This window comes from Bombus fervidus, chromosome 9 (genome assembly GCF_041682495.2).
Source record: "Bombus fervidus isolate BK054 chromosome 9, iyBomFerv1, whole genome shotgun sequence".
Lineage (NCBI taxonomy): Eukaryota > Metazoa > Arthropoda > Insecta > Hymenoptera > Apidae > Bombus > Bombus fervidus.
In genome coordinates, this window is record NC_091525.1 from 13,041,502 (window position 1) to 13,062,335 (window position 20,834).

At 43.2% G+C, this 20,834-nt stretch overlaps 2 protein-coding genes across 3 annotated transcripts in view; one reads left to right on the forward strand and one right to left on the reverse strand.

The window, feature by feature from the left end:
• Positions 1-20,834, reverse strand: part of LOC139991004 (erythroid differentiation-related factor 1) — an 88,533-nt gene that overhangs the window by 21,180 nt on the left and 46,519 nt on the right. The gene's annotated exons all lie outside the window — the stretch shown is intronic.
• Positions 1-20,834, forward strand: part of LOC139991000 (uncharacterized) — a 72,818-nt gene that overhangs the window by 12,236 nt on the left and 39,748 nt on the right. The gene's annotated exons all lie outside the window — the stretch shown is intronic.

Sequence of the window (20,834 nt, forward strand, 5' to 3'; positions counted from 1 at the left end):
CGATCTATTCTAAGCTTGGATCGTTCCAAAACAGGAACAGGTCCAATTTCTGTCGTCGCTCGATGTTCTCGTAGCTCGAGCTATGCTCGTAAAATTTCAAAAACTGCGACGTACACGTTCCGATGGATTTGAACCGACACGTTCTAAGATTGTAATTTCACGCAAAATAATTGGAACCGGTTGGATCTTGTAAACAATTGATTTTAACTGCCTCGTACGACGCTTAAAAATACTTTTCAACGATAGAAAGAATTTATTTACCCGAAAGTTAATTTACTCGCATCCATTCGATCGTACGCTTCGACTTCACCGACGTTTCGACCCTGTAGATTCTATATCGGGAAATTAAGAAATTCCGTATTTCCAGAAAGACTCAAAGGGAATTAAAAGTACACCCACGCGAAGGTTGTCTGTTTTCTTTGCCTTTGCTCGGTTGAAAAACGACGTAAGAACCGCGGGAGGCGGCCGGTTACTGAAATCTAAGGTTATTTCGAACGTTAGTTAAGCTCGGAACGATCCTCTTCGGTAGATTCGTAGGCAGCGAGCGACGGGATGCCGGTCGTTTTGCATGCCCGCATAGATCGAAAGCGTCTGTTCGCGTGGAAAGATCCACCGTCCAGATAAAATCGCAGGAAGATACGGTTTCTCGTCACGACACCAGCTTCTCGGAGAGTAGAAAGGCGGCTCTTGGCCGGGATCACCTATTAGCCGACCGGAGATTCATGGATGCTGCATTATTCATAAGGGAAGACACTTTGCAGCCTTTTTTCTTCTCGACCAACCGCGGAATAGTAGCTAATTTAAAACGTACGACAATTTGTGCGTTGTCCGCGTGTAGGTAAATCATCGGACGTCGATTTCCTGAGATTAGCGCCGTTCGATCGTCCTTTAAATCTTTCCACGGGCGCTAAGAATTGCTTTCCTTCGTGCGTGAAAGTCAGAGTGTATGAATAACGTGGAAATATATAAATGTGCAAAGTTTTTCCTCCAATGATACTAATTACTTAATTTTAAGCTCGAAGCCAATTGAATACGCGTTCGATATTTTATTAACTATTTCTCGTGGAACAGATTGACCCAGAACGAATCGAAGAAGCGCGTAACCTTCGATTTCGAGACACCGTGTAGTCTGCTGAGCCCGAAATCCGACTACCAGAAGCCCAACTAGTATTCCTCGTGAGTCACGCGAGCATTCCGCAGAATCCATCGAAGCGACCGACCGGAAACGTGACGCGACCTGCCAACAAATCACGAAAAATTGTGCGAGTTGACGTTTATGGAAATCCGTTGGTTCGAAAAGCGTTACTAATTGTCCCTCGGCAACGTCGTACTTTCACGCTACGCGATTAATCCTTCCAACTATTAATACCGATAAAAAGAAACGTTCTTCGGTTCTTATCCGATTTTGCCCGATGAAACTTTCTTCCATCTTCTACCGAAGCTTCGAGCAAATTGTCTGAAACGCATATTCCTAATCTTCTTTAACGAAATCTAAACGTATAAATCGCTAACTCCGGTCGCAGCTAATAAGCGTATGATTATTTCTAGTCGTTAACTCGTCGTTGCTTTGGAGATTCGTTGAAATCTACGCTATCGCCACGAATCTACCAAACTGTCCAGTTGCTTACGAGCGTCGATGTACACGACGAACGACGACGTTAGCGGAGCGACGTTTCGTTGGAGTAAACCAAAGGAAATAAGCGAAGAATAAATGAAACTAAAAAAGATACGTGGCGGTCTAGGAGCGTCATTAATTCTCGTTGGACGAGGACGAATCGTTAATGGTCGTCGATAACGTATGAATCGACAGGATTACTCGGTTTGTATGTTGGCTAGTTCGTCGAATGCGAGAATCTGCTGGCAATAAGTCACATCGAGTTGCGATCATTCATCGAGAATAACCGTTCGCCCGTTCGTGATCTCCTCTCTCGAATTTCACCCGATGGAGCCTACTTGCGGAGATGCCTGGGTCCTGACTTGACGTCGGTAAACACGCGAAGTTAGAAGCTGGTAGCCTTGAACGAGGCTCGATCTGCCGCGAAAGCAACGACGTGCTCCGCCACATACTCGTGATACACTACCGTTCATAAGTATTCGAGACTTTTGAATACTCGCGCACTTACTGAAAATACAGTCACTCTTATGTATTACACATATCACAGATATTTTAGAAAACATTTTCAATTTTCTGTAACGTCAGGTAGCCAAATAATTAGGGCGGTATACGTTCGAACGAATGTTTCCGATTCCTTTGGACGTGTTATTTCGCACTCTTGCAGTTTGTCTGCTAATGTTCGATCATCGTGATAACGATCAACTTAACAACAAGTTTTGATAAACACTAAGTTTCTTCGATATTGGGGTTTTCGAATAATAGAAATACGCATTTCTCTAGTTATTCGACGTCTAAATACTTATGGACGATAGTGTACATTCTGACGCATCGTACACGATCCATCGCTTTCTCGATCTTCGACGAGAGGACGTACGATGACTTTGAAGATAATTATTTTCAGCAGGAAATTTAATTAAATTTTTTCTACGTTTTAACGCTACGATGGTCGATAAGAAGTTCGAGGAAAATTAAAAATGGCGAAACAAGTTCCGTTGGAATTGATACGGTGGTGAGCTATGGATACATTCGTCCGGCTTTCTATCCCGTGGAAGAAGACTAGAACACCCAGTTGTCTCAATTTCTATTCGATTTACAAGCAATCTTCGTCCCAGGGTATAATTTCAGACACTCGAAACGACGATACCCAGTGAAAGCCGAACGAGAAAGGATTCTAGATTGCGAATGTGGAGTTTTTTTTTCTTTTTTTTATATACGAATGAAACAACCGGGTTACGTAGCCTAAGTTAACCACCGACAGAGTCTTCTGAAAATACGCTAGAGCTAAAATAGGAGAATAAAATGTCTGGTAGTTTGGTGGTATTAAATTTCATTTATTTAAATAGAGATCAAGCGTATTGTCAGTTTGTTTTAGTACTCCAGAGTTCTATGTATTTCTTACTGCTGAATTAGCTAAGTTTTTTAACGCAAATAAACCTCTAGCGTTACATTCTCTTTGTGCCTGAAATACATCCAACGTTTCAGCGTAATCGACATTTTCGCTTGTTATTTCACTTCGTAAAAGTTTACGTCTGCATCTTGTTCGTCACTCGTAAAGGATGCTCCGATCCAACAACAGAACAAAAGAAAGAAACCAAGACGGATGCGTTCGTTCGAATTCCAAATCTCTCGATAATTACTTTCTTCGGGATATACCGACGTATTTCCGTTCTTGTTACATCGAGATGGTCGTTGAAACGAGTCGAAGAATCGTATTACGCGATACACGTTGTATATCAGAGTATAGACGTTAAAGTATTCGGATAATACGAATGTTCATGGGGGAAAAAATGCGGAGAATCGAACGACGGGGAGGCGAATTCCTCGATTCGAGAAACGTTGCCCCAGGAACGTTCCTCCACGGCGCGGTCGCACCTTGGTGCGTTCGGAGAATCGCAGAAAGGTGGCTGGCATCGGTTCAAAGCGACGTAATCGGCCGGTTGCGTCGCTGCTTATTCGGAATCCCGGATAGAGGATACCGTAAAACGGCGTGCACACGCTTTATTACATCTGCCGTGCGTAAATTTAGGCACACGGAATCACGAGGCTGCTACGCGTCTCGGTTCGCCACGCTTTAACCCATTAACCACTTGGCTAAACGCGTACCGACTTCTCTCCAAGAATTACCTATCGCTTGTAATTTAATTCGAAACTCTAACTTTATTAAAAATTCTATTATACTTTCTTCTCCACGTGTATTTTAAATTTATGCTCTATTTTTAACGCTCGATAACTATTTTACTGGGGTAACGTGCATCGTTTTCCGCCAATCTTTCCAGCATTTGATAGAAATAAAACGTGTTTACCGAGAGTAACGTTTCTACATACATGGGAACAGAAAATCTCCTTATAAACGATAACGAGTATCAAATTATATGCATAGGTTAGATGTTCGTAAGATTATGAACGTTTAGTAACCGAATATCCATCCATGTAACCACTGTACGGGGATAATTGGTCGCTAATGACTCCATTGTTAACGTGACCACTTTGAAATAAACTGAAAAAGAAATATCGTTAGGGAGCAACGGGTTAATTTATAACGACGTTGTCTTTGGGTCGAAGTGTACGTGTCTGGATTTCCCAAAATCATGTTCGCTTATTCATTATTTTCGTGGCGAACCAAGCCCACATCCATTCAAAATATTCCAGTCGCTATCGTTCGTTCATTATGCGTCGTTTACGTACGCTTTATTACTTGGTGTACTTAAAATTCCTGCGACCTAAAGCGTTTCTTAAAGACATCCGGACGCACCGCTAATTACATACCTGGCCAACGTTTGCGTTTATGCGCGCTGCTCGTAACATTTTCCCGACTGCTTAATATCCACTTTCTAATTGATATTTAAGAGCTTACCGCAAATTCTTACCTCGGATCTAAGCGTTTAAACTGCTAATTGGGTCACACCTTAACGAGAAACTGTAATCGCTTTAGCGGTATTTCCCTTTAAGAGCTTGTTCATCCAAACATAATCCGATCTAACTTTGGCAAATTTTGGACATCGAGTCAAGATTAACGTGGAAAAATATTACGTTTCTAAAATGTGTCTCTATTTCGTAAAAGAGATGCTGGAAAGTTGAAACAGTTCGAACCGAGGAAAGTCGTTAATCCGTATAATTGCACGAAGAAGTTCTGCTATCGCGAAATATAAAGTAAGATGTCTGTAAAAGAAGGACGATACTTAACGCGATCCAGAACTCAAAGCGTCAAAGCACGAATAATAAATCGTCGTATAAACATCGCGACTCGCACGTTTCAAGCCTTATCTCGAGCAAGTACTTCCGAGCGAGAAGCAACGATCGAGATCATAAATCGAGGCAAGATCATAAAGCTGGCCACAAAGACGCTTTTCAGTCGATCGATCGAGTTCCACCGCGGCCGAAAGATAATTTCTTTTTTCATCCGTTTCTTTCCTCGGCAGGCGACACTCTCGAATCGAGCAGCTCCCTCGCATTCCTCGGTTCGATTCACCAGCCTCGGAGATCGTTGCCTCGTTCACGGCCGCCCGATTCCTCGGGCTGCGTTTCGATAGAGCGCGAGTACGTGGCTGTCCGGAGAATCCGTTGCGCATACGTATGCACGCGCTCGCGCATGTGCTCCATCAAGCGATTACGAGACCGCGGAAGCAGCCTCGAAGAATGCTGGTCCCAGCGAATAATCAGCCTTGTTTAACGCGATTCCTCAGAAAGATACGACCTAAATTCAATGGAGAACTTCTTGCATGGAATTTCACGAGCGGTCGATGAATAGAAATTTTCTAGAGTAGAAGTTTCCTTTTCCGATAGAACGGCTCGCGCGTATCTCCACGATTTATCGATTTTATTCTTCGATCTTCGCTCTCTTCGGCTAATTTCTTATTTCTATAGTGAATAATTTCTATCGTACGTATTATTTCGTCGTATCGTGTAGCAGGTCGATATTGGTCAAAATTGGAAGAAATTCTTCGCGATTAAATTTTATCAGTGCAGCGTGTCAACTTTAAAATACTTGCCGTTTTATCGATCTTATCTTTCGATCTTTATTCCCTTCCGCTAACTTCTCAACGTTTATCGAGAATTATCGAATTATTTTATCGTATGGCATATGAGTCATCCTCTTTACACTGTTCGCTTTTAAACGCTTGATTTCCCTCGATGAGTCATTATTTTATTTCCTTAATTTCCTAACTTTCTAGAGAATTATCAAATTATATTCGTCGTGCCGTGCATCAAATCCATCGCGAAATTCAAAGGAACTATTCTTCACGGATAATCGAACCTCTCCTCCTTCAGGATACACCGAAGATTTACTTAAATCACTCGTTGGCTCGTCTCATTACCCGGGGAATATCATTTTCCGCGGCTGTGGCTCCGCTCAACAATCAGGATATTCATCCAACGGATTGTTCTCCTCCGGCCTCTCGATTAATCCCGGCGCGGCAAGATGCTTCGTTCGACTCGTCTTTTTCCCAGGAATTTGCGTCGCCTCGGTTCCCTCGCGGTCGATCAGCAACATTTTTAACAAGCTTCTCGTTCCACGATCCCCTGCAATCGGTTCGATGCCGCAAACCAACGTTACTATCGATTCCGATTAACTTTATATATTTATTTAGAGCCACGTGGACGATTCACCTCGTGGCAATCGATCGAATTTCGAAAGAGATCGATGGTTCTGTTTTATACTTTGCCAACGTTACTATGCGTACGAATGGGTTCCATCGTTGACGGTCAGTCTCGTTGGGAGGCTGCGGATATTTGTGCGACGAAATGATAAAATTACGAAGATAATTAGAAAGATGGAACGCAGGTGGGGAATTATTTTACTAATATTAATTAGAACGAGTATATATTTGCATCTTCAAATTTCCAATAGCTGCATAGAAATCTGTCGAAGAGCAAAGAACTGGCCCTGGCGTAGTCGGGATATCGTGCAAATCGCGAAACATCGACTGGTACAAAGAAAATAGAGCTAACGAGCTATAGAGGCAAAACTATGGACGTAGAACGAAATTTTCCATGTGCGGAATATCGAAAGAAGAGTTTATACTTTGCCGTTTCCAACCGAACATACTGAGACAGCGATTTCAACATTTCCAGCTTTTCTACTTGCGAATGAAATACTGTTGATCATAAGTAGGCCATGAATGTTAGTGCAAACTCCTACTTTTACAAACATAATCTAGAAACGCAACAGAAGTAGAAATTTATCGCGTTCGAAGCGTTTTAGATAATTTTTATAATAATAAATTATGACAACAACGCTAATAGCAGGAAAATTGCAGCGCTTTAAATTCCTCATCCGTGCATAAAGATTCACAGTCTAGTTGTAAATTATTATCTTTTACATCGTGCAGAATCTTAAAACAGAATATACTTTTCCAAGCGGACCTACAGCCTTATATTACGTTTTAATGATTTAATTTAGACCTCGTTGCATTCTATCTCATACCGTATAGTATGCACGATTTTTAAGGCACTTTTAATAATAAATAACAACAAAATATTTCAAAAGAAAGTTACCCTTTTTCCAACCATCTACAAATTGAACCACTTACAATTTCCAAAAAGTTCTTCTTTCTCCAACAATTCATCTCGTCTTTTTTAAACCGCACGGCGTATCTTTGATTTCATAGAATCATAACCGATACCAAGCGCAATGCTATGATCTTCGGACGAAGCAATTTGTAGCTGATTCGAAACAGGTGAACTTTCGTTCGAAACGTTTTTTAGTCGCATTGTCGGAAATACTTCAGAAATCGTGCAGGTCGTTTCATCGAACATCCAGCCTCGAACATCAAAGGGCTGTTCGACGTAACCGCTGCTGGTGTTCCGTTCGGAAGGTTCAAGCGCGATGTTATTTACTTTTGTTCGCGTTCGTTGCGCGAGTAGTTGGCGAGCAGTTTTGCTTAACGCGCTGATCGTTCATCGGCCACACGAATCATGCGTTTACGAGCATGTTCGGGTGTCGAGACACGACCAACGAACTGTGTTCCATCTTGAAAACAAGGAGACTTAAACGAGTTGGGCGGAGGAAACGAGAGACTTCCGTTGCAGGTTTACTTTGGCTGAAAGCAGTACGATTCCGTCCGTATTCTTCGAACCGGACGATGAACAAGTTCTATTAAAGAAAACACGACGATATTAATCGGAATATGACCGTGAAATCAATCTATGCATCATAGACGTTGATCGTTAGAGATCGAAGTTCGTTCACACCGTTGATTTACGATCGTTCTCGACGGCGATTACGTGCGTTACGCAAGCGTTAAAGCAAGAATATTGAATTGTCCGAACCGTTTGCGCCAATGTCCGTCATTTAAACTAAGCTAGATGACTCGTGTCTTTGAAAATTCTCATAGTTAATATAGCGTGCTCTCTGTTCGAAGTAAATGTAGCATCAAGGGAGGCAAAAGAATCGAAAGCAGCACGCTCGTAAAAAGTTACGCGGCTCGACCCAGATTTCGCTTCGTTCCCGCGGAACAAAGGGGTATAAATCAATTTTAAGCGTGTACGATTAAGATTTCACGGAAACTAACTGGACGCGAAGCGGCATCTTGAAATTATCGTGTCGCGTGGGTCAGCGCGCGTCTTATCGACGATAACCCCGCAAAGTTGCAACGAAGTAATCCACCGGTGTGTCGTTTCGCTTCCTGCAGTGGTCTTCTTCTCTGATTCGCCTGCAATATCGACGCTTATCAAAGACGATTGGAAAAAATGACTTGGAATTTAAACGGAAAGATTCGATAGAAAGTTTCCTTATAAATAAAAATTTCTTCTTTCGATGCAACGAATTCCAGTTCGTCCGATTCTACCGCAAGTGCGTAAGAAATAAAATATTTTTACATGGCAAAAACCGAAGGAATTCGGAGAGCAATGGCTGGCTAAACAGAGAAAACGTAACGAACTCATTCACTGCGCTATAACTAAATACTAGACCGTAATTACTCATCTAATTGGAGCGTTGATTTTGATACAACTTATTACTCCGCGGAGCTGAAATTTATTAAATCGGGAAAATATCATAGAACGGTATTTCGCGAATCTCTTTTTCTAACGGAATCGAGGCGGGTGCGAATTTCAAACGGGATAAAGCTGGTAGCGATGTGGAATGGCGAAGAGAAGATGCCGGTTTAATTGGTGTGGCGATTGCGAATCGCCGCCTTTCAAACGATTCCAAGCTGCGTGCACGCGATACGCGCGCAATTCATCGTTTTACTGTTACAATCAACGTCGTCGATCGCAATTGATTCACAAAGAACGTTGCCGCGTTTCGATCGACTCGCGTTCCACCTTGCCTCGTGGAAAACGATCTTTCGTTTCTTTCTTGTCTCGTGTATCGTTTCAATTCGCGTGGAAACATCGTCGAAGAGTACACCACGCAACAGCAAAATACCTTAACCTCGTACAACCGCGTACGTCTTTAGATTTAGAAGCTAAAATGCCAAATGTCGTGCGTGATATTCGCCGGATATGAAATAGTTTCGTTACGATAAAGTCGAAATTTTATCATTGAATTAAAAGAAGAAAATTCTCTCAACAAATGTTCGCGATACGTCGATCGAACGACTCTTGTTCTGTAAAAATATCTCTCTGTATCGTTGGCGTGTCGAAATATGGAATTACGCTGGTTTTGCATCACTTGATACAACCTCGGTCGTCGTTCGACGATTTTATTATTAGCCGGTCTCCTATCAACTCTAACTTGAAAGCTCTTCTAATTTTAAAACGTCATTGACTTCACGGGGATACATCGATTCATCGAATCAACGATTCTTGTACTTTGCGCTTGCGAAATCGAAATTTCCTACAGAGCGAAATCAAATGGAAAAGACAGAAAAAGACGCGGAACAGAGTTAAGGCAATTAGCAACGACTTTCGATATTCGTATTAGAACAAATCGATTTACACCGCACGACCAGTTCGTAATTCACGTCGCCGACTTTTTGCCACGCTTCGTTTTCTCCTCGACGTGCGTGTTACAGTTCCGCTCGTTCGCGTTGTACGATCGTTTTATTGTCTTCCGATGGATTCTGTAACCTTCGGCCCTCGTGCAACGTACCGTGAATGGAAAAGTTACGTCAAATAACGCGATTGTCGTAACGAGAGGAATGTAGGCGAGAGAAGACCGCGAACCTGTTCCATCGAGACGAGCTCGGAGAATTTGCAGATTCATCGGAACGATAGACGGTGAGGACGGCGAGCGAAACGTTTCCGGTGTATCGTCCCACGCGCGCGCGATTCGTTTTTATGATTCTTAAATAACCGCGTGGGATCTTACGATGATACGAACGCGTCAAATTTCCACCATATACGAAGCTGATTCTATCGTTCCGAGTAAATTGCAAGGCGCATAAGGTGTTCGCGTATCCCGGTTACTTTTAACGCAGCAAGCTTTCTACGTTCTTCGATTGATCGTTCTTGATTGATATAATCTTGTAATTCTGTCGTAACGCTATCGACACAACGTTCTTTTCGATTAACTTTAGACACGGACATTATCGCGCAACCGAATCGATATCGTTGGCACGACAAAATCGCTTCTGTCCGATCCTTTCTACGCGAACGAGTCATCGAGAATCGACATCACCATCAAGGTGTCTAAAGAGTTACAATTTTTTACAATGACTCCGGGTTGGGAAGTAAAACTCGAAGATCCTGACACATCGGATTGCCTTACACCGATGTTCTCTCTCCTCCGTCAGCCGAATTGCACAACGCTCGCGACTCGTCCTCGCAAATCTAATTTTACACCAAGCTACGATTTCCACGCGTTACAAGCCTAATGAGAGACGGCGAAGCAAACAGGGAAATTCCAGGGCAGTGTTTACGTCGTTGATAAATCACCGTCTCGACAAACGAGTCGCGCGATCATTAACCCGCTCCGATATTAATAATCCTTTCTGCCATGTCCTGTAACTCGGCCACTCGCCGAAGGAAAATGCAAGGTTGATGATCTTTGCGCGGAAAATCCTCCGTATCCGCTTTTAGCGTTCTTCCTAGATGCTTCACGATTATCTTCAAAGTGCACGAACATCGCGTGCAATATTTCCGTGTCGTCTTAGTCGTACGAATATTCTATATTAATTAATTTGCCGATTAAACGGTGCCTATAACGATCGAACGAATTTATTTTACAAACTTAAAATAATAAGGACATTTGCACATTTTAGATATTCTCCCATCTGAGAACTTGAACTTTGCGGAACAGCTTGGCGCGGCGCGAAACGTTTCAGTTTCGTGGCACCTTTCGCGAAATACAAATTGCCGGTGCGCGACAGTTATCGAGTATCGCGTCGTATCCCTTTTAGATTATTATATTTGCGCGAGAAAAAAAGCGGCTTCTGCACAAAGTGCTGCGTTGATTTCGTTCGATCGTATCGCGGTTTCGATCGACGAGATTCGCCGGACAAACGAGTTGTCGAGTCGCGCGAAACGAAGGACGATGAAGAGGCCGAAAGACAAGTGGGTGAACGCGGCAAAGTTTTTCGCCTCGATACTGAATCGAACTGTTGTATACAGAAGGCATCTGCGAGAACGTCGAGTAGTACTCGGCATCCGGCTGGTTCTGGCCATCGAGAAATCGAGGACAGGCGGCTATTTATATTTATATGGGCAGCTATTTAGCCGAACGCTGAAATCGGCCGGCTGGCAAGAGTTGGCAGCCGCGGGAAAATTCTCAGCGTCGCCTCGCTTTCCATACAAAGCTTTCGTCGAGCTCTTTTTGCATCGATTTCGCGCGCGTATCAACCGTCCGCCTTCGCGGCCCTTTTTTTCGCGAGAACCGCTAATGCCACTTCCCTTCGTCGTCTCGTTGAAACGCTGGAGAATTTTAAGTGCGAGTAAACGCAGGTATCCTGTTTCGGAGTTGAATAGAATTCGTGAGATTTCACGGAGAATCGCTTAACGGTTTAGACGTTTCCATAGGAATTGAAGAGTAAACGAAGCTTGGAAGAATGAAGAATTCTATGGAATTCCATGTAGGGTAACACTGCTTTTCATATGTATTAGGACATCTGTCAATTTCATAGCTTGAAACGTTGTAAGAATAAATAATGTACGTCGAAAACGATTAACCAAGTCGTGATTCGATACCTATTCGGACATTTAGTGAAATTTCGAAATCGTTTGGTTTATTATTTCTCGCTTGAGAAAAATACGTCCATCTAACTACGATATTTGTTTTAGTATATTAAAACTAAATTACTATTGTCACAACTATTATTAAAGTTGCTAGAAATTTATTTTATTATTTGATTTTAGAATTTTAGAATTTTGGAATGGTGTTCGAACGTTCTAATCGCTGTATGTAAAACTATTTGAAAAAATTATAGTTGCATAGTAAATTATAATTAATTTGCCGATTAAACGGCACTTCTAACGATCGAACGAATTTATTTTACAAACTTAAAATAATAAGGACATTTGCATATTTTAGATCGGATATTCTTCCATCCGAGAACTTGAACTTTACGAAACAGCTTGGAGATGTTTTAGTTTCAAGCGCACTTATCGTGAAACACTTTACGGCGGATTCTTAAGTGCAACGTTAGTCCGAATATCTCGCTTCATTAAATCCCCTAGCGGTGTAACGATCGCGTTTTGCTTCGGTGGACGTAGTTACGATCGTGCGCGCATTCTTCGCCAGTGTTCCGGGGAAATGAGTTCCGGCCTGGCGTTTCCCAGTCCTTCGAGTTCCGGCGGTTTGATCGATTCGCCTTCTTCAGCTCGCGAAGAAAGTAATTTGCTCGATTTAGAGAAACAAACGTGGCGTTGATTTGCATAACCGTGCGACTTTGAGTCAAACCAACCCCACAATCCCTCGAAAAATTCCAGGAATTTCGATGAAGCTTAACAAAACACTAAACATCCTGAGAAATTGAAATTGATCGGATCCCATTGAACGGACTAATGGAAAATGATAGAAAAATGCGCGGCGTTTTCGGTTGAAACGTCGTAAAAAGACACAAGCTGACACAAAGTGCGAGATTAAAACATTTTGTGACAATGTACAGCCCCTGTTCGTAAATTAATCCTACGCTAATTGAGATACGCGATCCAGATTGTTAGAGATTAATTGGTTAGAATTATTTTTTTATACAAAATAAGAATTCGCAATACGAAGGATAAATTGGAGAAATGGCGTAAATTAAAAACAATAATATTTATAGTACCACCTTCTTTCTCTACTTTCCAATATATGGAGTCGATGGATGTCGCTTCTAAACAGCTGATTTGTTACAAAGTTTTGTCAAACGACGGAAAATACCAAGTTTGATGGAAGAATGAACAAGAAAGGACTGACAAGACAACGTGTTGCAGCCAGTAGGAGGATAATCCATCGTCACGCACAAATGCAACGCAACGCTGACTTTCTCGACGCCGACCATGTGAACTGCAGCTGCAGAACGGAACACGTGGTCACCCGTTGTGTTCTCTCTCCATGCGGATCTCGCCGATGAAAATAAATATTCCTTCTAGTCCTGGCGCAGGCTAGCCACCGAACAGAGAGCACGTTGCAACATCCGATAACGCAGCGCAGAGAACCCGATCTTTGCTGCGTAAATTGCCGTTTTTCACAACGATTTAAAAAGCAACGGGCCGACAAAGGTTGCGGCAAACGTGCCAGGCGAAATTACGCGATCCAACGAAACGGTCGACGATACTTTCGCGCCTTCCAACTGCGAAATAACCGTGTTTCGAGCGCCAATGATACCGTACTCTATATCGTAGAAACCTGTACAAGATCGTACAGCAAGATTAAACGTATATCGTGTTCATCGAATTCTATTTCGCTTATTTTACGTTCGCTGCGAAGGCGTGTTTGTTTGGCTAGGCGAAATTTTCATTTCGCCATTTCTTTCATAAATTCGAAATAATCGTAGGTGAAATTGAAAATTTGATCGATCGTAGATGTTCAGCATTGAATATACAGTTTCGTAGGGATTGCCTATATCGTAGAGAGATCGGAATCACCGTTTTGCAAGGCGAAGTTTTCATCGAGTGGAACGAGTTCGAGGGAGAGCAGTTGTCGGAGTCGTAAAAGGTGGATGAGGAGCGTGTAAAAAGAGACGAAGGAATCCGAGGATCGCGTGTTGCCGGGGTTCTCGGTCGAAGCCGGAGAAGCAGGTTAATTTTCCCGGGGCTTCCGGTGACCTTGGCTACCGGTGCACTTACGAAGAAAGAAACCGAGAGGCAAACTCTCTCATTCATTGTGTTGCAGGGTAGCGAAGAGGATAATCGGGGGAGCGAGCACTCGGTCATCCTCATGGTTCTCGCCGGAATGCCGCAAATACCGATTCCCCGCAGGTCGTTCACCCGCCCTCCGCGACTCCACTCTCTCCTCGTTCCTGTTTGCTCGCCTCGGCCTCGTAGAAAACCGAGAACTCGTTCTATAATCGTGTTCCTTTCCAAAAATTCATCCCACGTCTTTGGAAAAATTACCAGCTTCTTTTCGCGAAACGCGACCGATGCGTTTACCATCTTCTACGCCGATATATACATTTGTGTATAACCCTTTTAATCCAGAAGCTGATTCGACGATACTCCATAAAGGAATAGAAATAATAATCCAAACGATCGTTCCATCGATTGTAATTTTCTTCCTTCGATATCGGTCGAAATGCGAGAGACGTCGCAGAGGATCGCGCGACGAGGATTTTCAGGTCCGAGGTTTTGAAAAGAACCGATAGATCATCCTCGTGTTTTGCACGGTTATGAAAAAACAACGAGAGTAAGGAAGGAAAGAAGGAAGGCGTGGAAAGCGAAATCGAGTCGATCGGCCTGTTTTAATCGCGGTTACCTGGTTCCCTTGCGGTTCCCGGTGAATCTCGGTTTCGAGACGGGGATCGGAGGTCTCTCATTGTGAAGCGGAATTAACGTGGATACCGCGATCGAAAAAGCTTGTTTTTAATTGTAATCGCAACATTAGCGGCAGATATTTGCACGTTTATTGGCCTGCTGGCTGTAGGTTATGGTAGTTGGAAGAGAACCCACGGGGAAGCCACTCTCTGCGGGGCTGGGTAGTCGAAAAATACGAGAGTCCATTAAATGCAAATACAGCGATTCCAGCAAGCGGTGGCCCGCGAAATTTACGTATCAAAAGAGGAAGAACAGGTCGATTCGGTAGTTCGAAGAGGAAGAGAGACAGGCCGGTTCGAGATCAGCCACCTTTTTCAGAGGCGAGAAATATCTGAAAGTTTCTCAATTATCCGTGTAAATCTCCACCCACGATAGCAACGATCAGGCCTTTTTCGATACTGACGGATACACGTAATCTCCTCGCTCGATGCTTGGTGGATTAAAACGAGACGGTGATTCGACATTGTATATACGCGTCGAATTTCGTTAAATTTGCCGTACATAATAGAAATTTACAATGTAAAGTAGAATTTACCAAATGTTATTTTCGTGGAATCCATGGAACCCACGTTTCAACCGTAATATTGTACATAAAACAGGCTACAGAAAATTCTATACGCGTACATATCAAATCTAACTAACTGTTCGGTATACATAATATAATTTTCCGGTATAATATCGAATTAATTGAACGCGATTTTTAATGTAAATTCGAACTGTGATATAAATTTTTAATCGATTTAGCCTGTGACAAATTCTCGTCTAAATTTGAATGCTGGAACGGGAGGTTTTCAGCGAAAGAAATCGATAGTTCCACGACCTGAAAATAACAGTCGGCATTCCAGCGCCTAATTCCGGACAAAAATCGTAAAATCCTTTCGCTCTCGTCAACATCGCCCTCGAGAAAACAAAGAAGCTGGATGAAATCGATGGATGCGAAAGCAGAGTCTCGCGGGAGTTTCTCCGCTTCGTTCTCGTTAAGAACAGTTTGCTGACCTGACGCAGGCATATGGAGGAATCGGGCAAGGCGTACGCTCTGACGTCTGCCGTCTGCCAAGGCAATTGTCGAACGACAAGGCCCCGTCTGCTTTCTTGGTAGCTCGCGCGACAGTTCGCGATCATTGTTGCGCCATTATTAATCACGATAACGAACAGCGTGGCCGTAGGATAAATTTGTCACGCTTCTGCGAAACAACGTTCCGTCTTCATTAAGCCTGCCGTCTCTTCCTACTGCTCCGTCGACCGTAACTTGCCAACAAACAATGTACAGCACTTGGCCGCTGTAGCTTCGAGAAGACGGGAAAATGGAAATTTTGGATGGCTGAAAATTTGTCAAAATCGCTTCGCTCGAATTAATAATACGAGCTGCGAGCGGCCAATTTACACGCAATGGTTGGAGAAAGTATCGGCGCATCGTTGTACTTATTATAATTAATTATAATTAGTACTATTTGTAATACCAATTATAGTTAACACGCTATGAATGGCACGCTAGTTTTACAAGGTTTGGCCTGAATTTTTTATTACGCGATATATATAACGTTGAAATGTTACTTACAAGAGATACGTTACGGTGTATAATCATCATTAATGAATTTATCTCGATGAGGTCACCGGTGACCCCCATGGCGCTGTAGTGCAATTTCGCTCGATTCGCTTACTTTTTGCGATTAGCAATTATCTCATACTGTTTCTTCGCGTTGCTAAATAATTGTTCTATATTGTTGCATCCTGGAACCTACCATAAACCATAATCCATGTCTTGGTTATACTTATTCGGACAATAATCCTAAAGAACCGTCACAAGATTTAGCGTTCTTCACTTTACTGTCAAGACCCTTAATTGCCATCGAACATCTTTCAAATTGAAACCTTCCTTAGTATTACTGTTCGTTAAGATAAAACACGGAAAAGGCGGTTTTTTCCGATGTTCGACAGCCACTGGTGAGGGGCGCACATAAGAGATCTAATTTCATGTATAAATAAAGCTATTTTTATATGTTTTATACCGCATTAACTTCGTCGCACCATCGTAGTAACGATGGTAATAATAAAAAATTTATAACTATTGACATTTGTTCAAATTATGCGTTTCTACTAATCTTGGTGCCCCGGTCATCGATGACCCCCCGGCATTCAACGTGTTAATTAGGTTTAAACACGTTAAATTTTGTATCATTTACTGATGTTTCGAAGGATCGCGAAAGTTTGATGCTACGTAAGTGAAGTGTGTAGCACTTGATAAAAGAAATGGTAGAGGAAACTACGGAAGCTTTGCCTCTTTAGAAACGTTTAACCGAGTTGCCTGAAAATTCCTGACACAAGGAATCAAGCGTTTATCCGTTAAGCTGTAGCGAAATAATTTCCGCCCTTTCTTGCGTCCCTTGTTCTCGTTTTCCACACAACGAACAGACGACCATCGTAGGAACGTCTCGAATGCAAACGTTACCGGTTTCGAATGACTTTTGCCCGAGGGAAACAGATGGAAAGAGTCACTTTCCTGCGGCTTACAAGGATGACAAATGGTGCCTTTGAAAACCACGCTCTTTGGCACATTTCCATCGGTTCGACGTTTTCTACCGCGCGGATTCTCCGCTTCCCACGTTCTTTCTCATTTTCACTCGATACTATGTCGTCGATAAAATATCACCAGCGAACATACTCAAGATTTGTCTAACAACTATCGAACGAAAGATACGCCGTTTCGTCGCTGGACTTTGTTCGCGTTACAAAGGAACAAATTAATTATTTGCAGGGGCGAGAGGAAGCGCAACCTGCGCCCAGATTTATATAAAACCAATGGAAAGCTCGCACGGCAGCAGTGAGACTAACGAAAACCGTTTGGCGTTGAGTCAAGTATTTGGAGAATGAAGAAACGCTTAGGGTCGTGGTAAAAATGGCGCAGGAATGTAAACGGCCATATTTTCCATGCACGCGCTCGAATAAACATCAGTCGACGACAGGTGTAAATAACTATGAAATCATTCGTTTTATTATCCACAGACTCCATGTTTCATCTTGATATTATTAACGCATCGCTGGTGAAATACTATTGCACCAGCATTGCAACGTTACGTTTCTAATTTCTCCGTTATCTTCGCGCATTTCTACCGATCTCAAATCAAATTTGTAAGCGATCGATACGATCGTTCCTTGCTCGTTATATTATCTTATATTCTCGAGATTTTGCAATCCTAAAAGGGGAAAAGAGGAAGGCTGTACCTTGTTAGTCATCGATCCTCGCAATGAAGAATTAATTTTAGCCACGCGCGGAACGAGTGTGCGGCGGAGTTCCACTTTAATCGATTATCGCGGTGTAAATAAAACGTCAAGCACGACTTCCATATTTTAGTAGACGCAAGTCAAGTCGATCGACTTTTCGTAAATCTGACATTTTGTTTGATATTTAATTCTTAAAAGACGCGATACGAGTAATAGTAAATCGGAAGGTAAATTTGCCAAATAATAATTCCAACGTCGTCACAGCTCCACTTTCTAATTTCTTAATCAACGTGGCTCTGTCTGAATGGTTCGTACAGTGACAAATCGATTTTAACGATCGTGTGTGGAAGAAGAGTTGGAAGAAAGATTCGTTGAAAGAGCACGGGAAAGAGTGGGGGCCATCGGTGACAGAAAGCCAGGCGTGACCCGTGGTTCGCGCGAGCGTAAAACGAATAAACATCTCTCTGGCTGGCCAGAAGAAAAGAATAAGACAGGAACAAAGCGTAACTACTAGGAGAATAGACGAGAGGAGGAAGCACCCGTGAGTAACACCGGTTAAGTATACGAGGCTGTGAGCGCGCTTGTAAAAGTACGACGCCGCGTTTAATTTCGGCTTTCCTCGCGCCGAAAATATTCGCGCCACTTTCCGCGCCGGCATAGCTTCGCAGCTAACAGGGATTCCTACGGGGACTGGTGTCAGTTACCTAATTATAGTTGCATAGAAATCTGTAAGGGGACACCGCGACAGATCGGGCCGCGCCTTCGGCAACTCGGGTTGCAGTGAAAACGTGCAACAGACGCCCGCGCGCACGCACGCACGCGGAAGATTCTTTGCGTGCACGCTTGCGTGCGTGCGTGCGCCGCCGCAACTTCCGGATAAACCTCGAGACTCCCGTTCGCGGTATTTTCCTTTATTTTCCGACCAAATCTTTCCTCCTTTTCTCTCTCGCAAATGAAAAATCTGTTTTCGATGACGAGGAACGCCAATCGTTCTTTTCCAAATAATCGCCTACACGAGGCACAAATATTTGATAAATTACGTTCGATGTCTTTCATGGAAGATCGATTTTAAAATTCCATACGTTTGTTAACGATTCTATCTCGGAGATATCTCTCCGTTCGATTTTCAAGTACGATGTATTGCACGTCGGTAGGGTTCGTCTCTGTCGAACATTGAAAAAGTATTACGAACTGCAACGGAGGCATTGGATCGGGCTCGATCGAACCTCGTTACACTTACCAGCCACTTACGTTGTTTAGAATCTAATCTTCCCCAAGAATGCACGAATCCAACCATTTCAATCCCAACTCTAAAAGATTCGACGTTGATTAATGCCTGGCATTAACCAACTAGGTTTACTATTCCTGAAAGCAACCGTACAGAGAGATTTCAATTGGCTATATTCCCGAACACTATAAACCATCATTTAGGGTCAATGGAGCGGTCATGACGCAACAATTTCGCCAGTGTATATCCGTCGAGGACTTACGAGCGCCCCGCTGTCTCATCCGCAATTGCAACGATTCGTTACGAATTTGGTGTAATACCCGGAAAGAGATTTACGTGGTCCCCGACCCCAACGATTCTATTTCGACCGATAGTTTCGGAAATACAGAAGAAGGGAATCTATCGAGATCGTGGACAAGAGGCGTGGACGCGAATCGAGGAAGCAAAGTTTCCTTTATCGATTACGTCTTTGTTGGTCTCGAGCGCGGTCTATGCGCGGTTATAAACCCATGGAACGACGCACGGTTATTCGACGACACCGGTAATCGATCCCTTTCACTTGTCACATCAATTCGCGTTACATAAATTCGACGATTAACACGCATTAATCGGACCTCGTTCGCCGATCTTTCCTCGAATAATATTTTATCTATCTTTCACCGTAATTACGATAGTTGCCTGACAGCGTTCGCGCGTTTATCAAAAATTGAACTCTGCCGCGTCTTTTGTCTCACTCTCGACCGAATTGTTTTCTTTTGTCGTCGGAAGACTTCTTAATGGATAACCGTAAAAAAAAAAAAAAAACAGATACTTTGTAAAATACAAGAAAAATAGAAATTCTTACGCAAGTCTAAAGGGATAAAGGCGAACTGGGTGAAAATGATATCACGGTGGAAAATCGATAAACGCACAGGATACGCAAATTGACGCAATTATCGAGGCTGTTGCAACAGTGCAAGTGGGTGCACGAGCGAAAGACAAAAGCACACCCTCGCGTACGTTCACTCGCCGTTGGCTTCAGCACGTACTACGCGTCCGGAATGATTGTGCAAATACTACATGATACTGCAATTTACGGGTGAACCTTGCGCTTTCGTTTGGACGGGCTCCGGTGCTCTCCCGTCTCGCGAATCATCGTCGTAAAGTCGTGGTTTAATTACGAGACGCTCTTGCCTCTTCCCTTTCTGAATTCAAGAAATCGTGACTAAGGAACGAAGGAGAACAGCCCTTGCTGCGTGAACGTTGCCATCAATTTTCTTCGGATTTTATTCTCTGGGAAACCTTTCGTAAATCGCTTCTCACACAAAGAGAAAATAATTTACTCGCGTCGAGCGAGTCGAGTCTGTACGAGGCAAAACGAATAGTATCAAAATACAGAGAGAGTTTTAGAATATTCGTTTGTTCGTTTATTTCTCCTTCGGTTTGCTACAGACTAACGATCGTAAAGTTATTCGCTGCTTAGTAGTATTTAAAGTTTATTGTAATTAATCGAAATTCCCTATTAGAAATTCGATGATGTAGAATTTATGAAACGTGGATAGACGCGACGATTTCATCGCGAACGGGTCTGGTTTATCATGGTGCACGGCGGACGTGGTTGAAAAGGAATGGACGAAGGTGGAACGGCACGGGAACGTCGCGTGAATCGAAACGAAAAGTGGCGCTGTCGCTTTCGTTCGCGACCGCTTTTGGGCAGAGGATTTCCCGGCTGCGGCGGCGAGTCTCGTGGCGTGCGAGCGTCGTTGAATCGCGGTAGTGTGTCATTCTAAAAATAGAGGATAGGTTGAAACGAGAGAGTTAGCCACGATCCGGGAGAAAGAGAGAAGGGATCTCCTATAGTCCCGGTCGTGAACCCGAAGAACGACCTCGGAGAAACGCCGGCCAACGAGAGGGACGAGAGAGAAAAGAAGAGACTGGATCGAGCGAAAGAGATCG